Genomic DNA, 8,506 nt, shown 5'->3' on the forward strand with positions numbered 1-8,506 from the left:
GAGTGCTATTCAGGTAATTATTTCTACAACCTACAGGTGCAAAACAGATTGTAGCTCCCAGACAAAAGGGCAAGCTCACTGACTGAATTCATTCGCATTTATCATCCTTTTCTGTACTGTATTAGTATCTTTAACTGGCCAGTCAATCATAAAAAAAAAAAAATTCAGCTCTCAGTCAGTCTTATCAGTACCACACAAATAATGGGAACTCTGTTTACAAGCTGTCGATTGTGTTCGGGCTTTGATAAAGACTACAGACAGTCAATAAACTCGGAGACATTTACATGGCCAGTAGGAGCCTAACTAAACTATCTAATCTTGGAAAAGACAGTCAACACAATGAACTCCAAACTTAATCCCTTCAAATACTAGAAAGACAGTTTAGTGCTTAAACTCAAACCACCCTGCACCAAAAAGAACCATTAAAGCTTTTCCCTTTAGCTCTCAGAAAAGAAACCTGATTGCAGTTTATTCTCTGAAGGAAGGCCTTTATCATCCATGTTTAATGATTCCTTGGACCCAGGCCTGGGAAGGGTGGTGGCTATTTAAGTATTGCACAACTGACCTCTACAGCATTTGATGCTTTAAAACTCGATCAGAATATCTCCTTTTGATTTCACAAAAGCCAAACACATGACTTTCTGGTTTTATTCCTCCTAATCAAGCAAGCAAAATTCCATTTGTTCAGAATGCCTTGGAGATTCTTAAAAAGAGTCTGGACAAAGAGACTATGAATTAACCCAGTCATCCATGTTATCCAACAAAGAAAAAAGTTTTAAAATTCTGAGATCCTGGCCAGATATTTTGACAAAGACAGGTTGCAAAAACCTGGGTACAGAGACATCAGTTAAAATAATAAAAGTAGACCTGAATTTTCTGTGGAGAGATAGAGAGAGAGAGAGAGAAAGCATGACTTGTACAAATGCTCTTTCGGTCCTCCAGAGCTTTGGGGATGTCCATTACACAATGCTGTTGGCTGGAGAAACTGGGCCTGGGAGAAACTGGGCCTGGGAGAAACTGGGCCTGGGAGAAACTGGGCCTGGGAGAAACTGGGCCTGGGAGAAACTGGGCCTGGGAGAAACTGGGCCTGGGAGAAACTGGGCCTGGGAGAAACTGGGCCTGGCATCCCTCTCAATGCTTAAGCTGAGATGCTTGACTTGAAGCCACTTTGTTCCTCTGGGTTCTTCTTCCTTGGTTAAAAAGCCTGACTAAGGAGATCTGGATTATTGCTCCATTCCCCCATCCAGGGCAGAGAGGCCATCAGGAAGGGTGGGCCTTGTTACCTACCGCACTTCCAAGAGCAGAGCCACACAGTGGGAGGCACAGCACTAATGCTCCATTCTCCACAGGTAATGAGGATATTCTGGCAGGCCTGGCACTTTGCCATGCCAGGAAGCCTGCTGGAATCTTGGCTTTGTGGATTAGGAAACGATAGGGAGTTTACCAATGTCCTGAGTCCAGGAACACGGCTTTACCTTCAGGCCAGCAGTGGGAAGTCTTGAATGAAGGCCGACGTGCTCAGTTTTGAAAAAAGTTTGAACTCACACTGACAGGCTATGGGTAAGGGGTAGATTTGTATGGGGAGGAATTGCTCAGGGGACACATAGGTATTTTAGACACTAACAACCTTTCACCTTCAGAGCCCCACATCCATTGACTCAGCTCCACCCCCATCGCTCACTGTTTTGTTGGCTTGAGTACATATGGCCCCTAGATTCATGTGTTTGAGTGCTTAGCCATAGGGAGTGGCACTATCTGGAGGTGTGGCCTTGTTGGAGGAACTGTGTCACTATGGGGGTGGAGGCCCTGAGGTTTTATATGCTCAAGCCATGCCCAGTGTGGAAGACAGTCTCCTTTTGCTGCCTGCAGACCAAGATTTAGAACTCTCAGCAACTTCTCCAGAACCATGTCTGCCTGCACACTGCCATGCTTCCTGCCACAATGATAATGAAGACAGAATAGTTATAGGTGTGAAAAGTTAGTTGCAAGATATTTGTTCTGTAAAATTCAGGCCAGGACATGTGGACATGGCTCACTTAGCTAAGATGACTTCTGATTGGTGGAAAGAACATGTTCTTTAAATGCTGCCACTAATAATAGTTTAAATAATACGTATGTTTAATTAATTATTTGAGAGTTCATACAATGTATGTTGATCATATTCACCCCAGTTTTTTAACTCCTCCCAAATACCTTCATCCCTATACCCCAAACTTCATGTCCTTTGTGTGTATATATTCATTTACTAATCCATCACCTCAAACATGTGCTGTTCATATATCCTTCTAGGTGTGGGGCCACCCATCAGAGTGTATGTCACGTTTGTTTTTGGAAAGTCATTTAAACCCAGGGTTTATTCATAGGATGGGAAGACCATGGAAAGTGGGCATCAGGGTTGTTGAGGTGAAAGGATGAGGAATGAGCAACAGGCTTAGTTCACATTTTGCAAACACTTTAGCATCTTGAAATGTGCTCACTTGCCGTAGAGGTTACTGTCAAAATACCACACTTCCTCCAAGAGCCTCTGGATTCTTGTACTTCAATTGTTTTAGGATGTGACCAACTTTTGTGGCGTTGAGCTCGTTGGCTTCATTATTCCCTGCAACATTTCCTCTGCACTCGTTGATTTCCATGGCTACACGATGATTGCTTCCTGAGAAACAAAGGAACACATGTGTTTAGAAGTAAAAAGGAAGCATACAGATCACCTATTGAACCGCAGCCCTGTAGAACCCTGTATAAATGGAAACTTTCCTTTCTGTCCTCGTGTGTTCGAAATGAAAGAATTCACATCAGTCATTCTCTTAAGTTTTGCTCTCCAAATTTTTGTCCTTGTAAGGGGCCAGACCATGTCAGGGACTGTAAACCAAATTTACTTCCAGAAGTTTTGTAGGCTAGGCCATTTGCAACATCAACATTTCTGAGTACTGAGGCCAACCCAGAGAAAGTGATGGAAGATAATGGGAAATTTGAAGGGAAGTGTGGGGAGGCATGTCTGTAATCCCAGCATGCATACCTCTGAAGCAAAAAGATCAAATTCAAAACCAGCCTGAGCTATTGTGAGATCTATCAAAAAAAAAAATCAACCAAGCAAGTACCCAGTTACCTACCCACCCACCCAACCAACCAACTGATCCAAAAGACAAAAGAATGGGCGCAGGAAGAAATAATGCACCACTTAAATGGATTCTACTTTACTTCATTGATTAATTAATGATATCAACAAACATTTTCAAAGACTTCCATGTATGAGGTCCTTGCTTTTAGAACAAAGGTGAAATAACCTAGAGGTGAAAAAATTTAGTCAGACATGGTGGCACACATCTTTAATCTCAGCATTGGGGAGGCAGAGGCAGGCAGATCTCTGTGGGTTCTGGTCTACAGATTCAGGACAGCCAGAGCTACACAAAGAAACCCTGTAAACACACACAGACACACACACATATTATAAATAAAATAATCTACATATACACATAAATAGATATACAATTTTTGGTTTACTATTCCAGATATAGTCTTGTCCAAATCTTCCCTATACAATTGAGACCTAGAGTGGCTTTGAGGTGGGGGCAGGGCTGTGTGTGTTGAGCCTTGAAAACACAGAAATTTTTTATTAAGTAGACATCCAAAAGCCCATTTTTAATAACAGGAATAGAATCTACCAGTGCCCAAGGACACTCAGGTCAGAGCTGGAAACCAGAGCTTGGCAGACACAAGCGTGGAGAATGAGAGTCCAGTGAGAACCCCCAAGTGGGTGATATTATTAGTAAGTGGGTAGTTTGTGAAAGGAGAGGGCTTTAAAAGAGAGGTAAAGTTAATGAGTTCAACTTTAGACCTCTCTGATGGGATGGGATATTAAAATAGAAATGTTATGTGTTTTGTTTTTTTTTTTCTTAGCCATGAAGTTTGGAATTTAAATGAATAGTCCAATTGAGAAATCTAGATTTAGGAACTTGCAGACAGGGATAAGAAAACACAGGAATCTAAAGTGAGGAGAAAAGAAAATTTAAGAAACAGTGTTTAAATTCTTGGGAAAACAACTACATTTATAAAACAAACAAACAAGAAGTCACATGAGAAGGAAAACTAAAGAGAAGCCAGGCAGCTATGACAAAAGCCACATAAAAACAACAGCCTTCTTTTGCCATGGCATAATCCTTAAGTGGTTGTTGAGATAATGTCAAAACAGAACAGGAAACACTAAAGAAACTGTTAACCAGTTCCTTTTTTCTACTCATTCTCCCCCCCCACCCCCAGAGTATGTGGCTATCTTTCTAATGTTTTCTAATATCTTTCCTGTCCTTTGTTCCCAAGAATAAATTCCAGAAGTCAAGCAGAGCTCACGGGTGCTTACCTCTGGACTGCAAAACGAAAGCTCTCAAGAGTCAGGTGAAAAGGGATTGCCCGGAGCTCACGTCCTTCAGACAGTGCTGGTGTCAGCTTCGGTCAGAAAAGAGTCTGTGCTTGCAGCAGTCAGCAATAACAGCAGAGACTCATAGTGACCAGAGTCCAGAGAAGAAATGGCTGTTGAATGTCCAGCCATAAAGGAGACATCTGTATCATCTCCTCCAAGGCCCAGGAGACACTATGGGACACGGGGTGAAGAGAAAGCAACAACCAGAGGAAATGTGGGGGCGGAAAGAGTGGTGGAACTCTGGGTATGACATGGGTCTTGCCCTCTTGAACTCACAGCAGCTGAATTCCCTTGTCACAAGATCTCCACAAGATTGGACCCGTCAATGTCCTGGCATGGAGGAGGGAGAAATATATTTATGTGTGAGGATGACACAAAGAAACCCATTATTGTGCACAATCACTGCATGGTAATAAAAGCAGCTTAAAGAAGGGTGCTTCCAGGTTGTAAGCATCCAATGAGCCAGAGAAGCAGGGTCCTCTTCAGCAGCTATGGGCAAGGGTATCAGGCAGATCTGTGTTCAGATTCTGCTTCTGGGGTTTAGAGATGGCCCCTTCAGCTAGCATGGGTGTGTGCAGTCCTGATGTTGACTGCAGCCAGGCCTCACCCCTCTCAGTCAAGCTGAACCAAAGGAGGACTGGGCTCCTCAAGAGCTTGGAACATAATGGAGTTTTCAATTATGTTTTATTTTTTAATAAATCACACACACACACACACACATTTTACAAACTAGAGAACAGCACACAGGAAATAATGTTACAAGCACCTGAATTTTGTAGTCTCCTAATGCTTTCACCGGCCACTGGTTTTTAAAAAGAAACTGACCATTAAGCTTTAAAAGAAACATCTATGGCTACTCACTTGAGAAAAGACAAAGGAATAAATTCTACTCACCAGAACAAAATTAAAATATCCCTTTGGAGCTGGGAGATGGATCTGTCAGGAAAATGCTTGCCATGCAAAGGTGAGGACCCAAGTTTGGATTATCTGCACCCACGTGAAAGCTAGGCTGAGGGATGTGCATCCAAAACCACAACACTGTGAGTGTGTAGGTCAGACTGGCCTCCGACTTTCAGCTCTCCACCCTGGCCTCCTGTTGCTGACAGGGGTGTGCCACGTTGTTTGGCTGAGAAGTCTACTGTGAGGCTGGCCCAGGCTGGCCCCCAGCTTCGCATCTGCACCCTTTGCTCAGTGCCTAGGAGGAAACCCCTCATTGTGTCTGCTTTCTCAGTGGGTGTTTCCCGGGCAGGGTACGGAAGCTGCGTTCGTGCTAAACCAGGCAAGCATTTACACTGAGAGAGCGTAAGCACACATGGATCAGATGCGCATTCTACTTCTCAGCCTCTCGGACAGGGGACTTCATGCCCTTGTCACGACCCCTCAGGGCCTGTGGATGAGGCCAAAAGGGGAGCATACAGGAACTCACAGACCCTGTAGGGCCTCACTTCTCCTTCTGGGGAGTTTTCTGGGGGGCCCTTGTGTAGATGGTCTGTACCCTAGGAGGCCGCACCAACTTTCGCTTACATCAGGGATAACTGAGAAACAGCTAAGGTGATCTGAGAGCCTGGCATGGTGGCACAGGCTTGTGGTCTCCCCACTTGGGAGATGGAGGCAGGGGGATCGGGCGTCCAACATCAGCCTCTGCTATTAGCAGGTTTGAAGCCATCTTGGGTTATTAGAAACTCTGTCACAAAACCAAAAGTGAAGCAAAATAAAATATAAAGCAAAAACTAAATCTCAACAAGTAAAAAAAAAACAAAAACAAAAACAAAACAAAAAAAAAAAAACAATGGGTGCCAAGCAGAAGGGGCTAAGGACTGGAAACACCACTGCTATGTTGAAGAAAACAAATTCAAAATGATAGTTTATAGCCACACTAAAGAATGTGAAAGATTACACAACATCTGTCTGTCTGTCTCTCTACCTACCTAAAGATAGATAGAGACACATATATATTTAAAGTTCAGGGTGGGATTGTATTTGCAAGGCCATTGAAAAAAAAAAACTGAAAAAATATCTCCTGATGTTATACTCTCTGAATGAGGATATTTTACAATCAACCAACTCCTATTTAATTATATTCAATATCACTTACGGAAGAAAAGAATTCCAAACACATAAAAATAAACCTGATTAGGCTTTGTCTTTTGATTAATGTTTTTTTTTTTCCACCCAACAGGAAAGCATTTATTAACAAAAGTTTTGAGAACAATAAGGCAACTGGAGGTTATTAATATGAAAATAGTGTTGATTGTTTCTCCTGTAGAAATCTCCCTGGGCCGCCCATTTCCTGACAAATGACTCAGCAAAACTGCCAAGAAGAGTTGTTGGTGTTCAATACAATTGTTAGGTCAGGGCTTATTTCTTATCTATAAAAGTCTCCTTTTGATTGATGACTTGTGCTTCTTTTCAATAAGGGGCTTTGGATGGAAACAATTTCTAAATGTAAACAAATGGCTTTGGTATTAAAAGCAAAACATTTCCGTTTGTTTAGTACGATTTCCTGACTCAATGCCTGAAATTTTTGACAGAATTGTTTGGTTTCAAAAGATGGGAAAGAGAATGCTTGTTTAGAGGAAAGTGTACAAAGGAGGGGGGTACCTTGGCCCTGGGCACATGGCCCAAAGAAGCAGGTGTCCTGAACTGTGGCCTCCATGCAAAAGTCCCTCTGATCTTGCTGGAGGAAGGGAGTCTTTGGCGCTTTGTGTTATTATAGGTCTTGTAGCACGTCCTTAAATTCCCAGCTCTGCTGAGGAGACCTAACCTAGGGAAATGGTGCAGAGAACCATTGATTGCTTGCAATACTAGAGAGGTCTGAAGTGATTTCTAGTGATATCTTACCATTGCAAATGTAAACAATAAAATGAGTGGGCCATGGCGAGGCACATCTGTAATCCCAGCTTCGGGAGCTGAGGCAGGAGGATTCTCCAAAATTCCAGGCTAGTCGTGGCTACCCAGCAAGTTCTGCCACTCTGAGATCCGTGAGACTTGTTCTCAGATACAAATACATACTGGCCTAGAGAGATGGCTCAGCCAACTAGAGCACTTGCTGCTCTTGCAGAGGATCCTGGTCTGATTCTCAGCACCGTATGGTGGTTTATAGCTGTACCCTTAGGCAGAACACTCATAAAACAAACCGATACGTGAGCAAGATGAAACTTTATCACGAACACGAGCTGTTTTTGAGAAGATGCTGAGTCGCCCCCGGGCCAAGGAACTATTTATTGGCAGTTGAGGGCTGCTGGGAGAGTGGGAAGCGGTTTCCTTCGGGGTTTCTCAACCTCTGGGTCGCGACCCCTTCGCGGTCTTCTAAGCCTGTTGGAAAACACCCATGTTTACGTTTCCTAACAGTAGAAAAATTAGTTATGAGGTAGCAACAAAAATAATCTTCTGAGAGTATACTGTGGGACACACTGTGGCACACTACAGCTTCCACAGCGAGGTTTTTTTTTCTGTTGGGGGAGGTTGCAAGGACGGACAGCAGATACTAAGGGACCAGAGATGAGTGGGATTTACTGATTCACAAAGAATCAGTAAAAAGTTAAAAAACAAACCTGTGGCTGAGGATCACCACAACATGAAGAACTGAATTAAAGGGTCGCAGCATTAGAAAGGTTGGGAATCACTGCATCATATTCATGTTTGTTTGAAATTCTCGAACAAAAATTGTAGAAGCTTTTTTAAGTGCTGCCAGAGGACCACTAGGTGGTGCTGTAACCAAGCTCTGTGACCGCAGACTTAGCTGCTGTCTGCACTAGCTCAAAAGTGGAGGAGAAGCAGGGCGCGGCGGCTCACACCTGGAAGGCCAGCGCTTTGGCGGGCAGACCAGCCTGGTCTACAGAGGGAATCCAAGACAGCCAAGACTACGTAGAGACTCGAACACCGTCCCCCCTAGAAAAACTGGAGGCAGGCTTGAAATTTTTCAAAAATAAACTGAAACTGTGTAAAGCTCGAATATTTATCTGGCGAAGCTTTTTCTACAATTACTTTCACTGAGAATTCAGACTGACAGAAGGATATTGTAGAAAAGATTTGAGAAAGTTTTTGGTTCCCTGGAGCTGGGGTTCAGGTGGTTATGAACCATCCGCCGTG

At 43.3% G+C, this 8,506-nt stretch overlaps 1 long non-coding RNA gene across 1 annotated transcript; it reads right to left on the minus strand.

Moving 5' to 3' along the window:
• Nucleotides 1–634: 634 nt before the first annotated feature.
• LOC132655769 (uncharacterized) lies at nucleotides 635–5,566 on the minus strand. Its single transcript, XR_009593596.1, has 3 exons — nucleotides 5,309–5,566; nucleotides 4,355–4,744; nucleotides 635–2,653 (listed from the first exon to the last, which is right to left on the minus strand). It is a non-coding gene; the product is annotated as an uncharacterized LOC132655769 (long non-coding RNA).
• Nucleotides 5,567–8,506: the final 2,940 nt, after the last annotated feature.

Source organism: Meriones unguiculatus, chromosome 1 (genome assembly GCF_030254825.1).
Source record: "Meriones unguiculatus strain TT.TT164.6M chromosome 1, Bangor_MerUng_6.1, whole genome shotgun sequence".
In the NCBI taxonomy this organism is placed as follows: Eukaryota; Metazoa; Chordata; class Mammalia; order Rodentia; family Muridae; genus Meriones; species Meriones unguiculatus.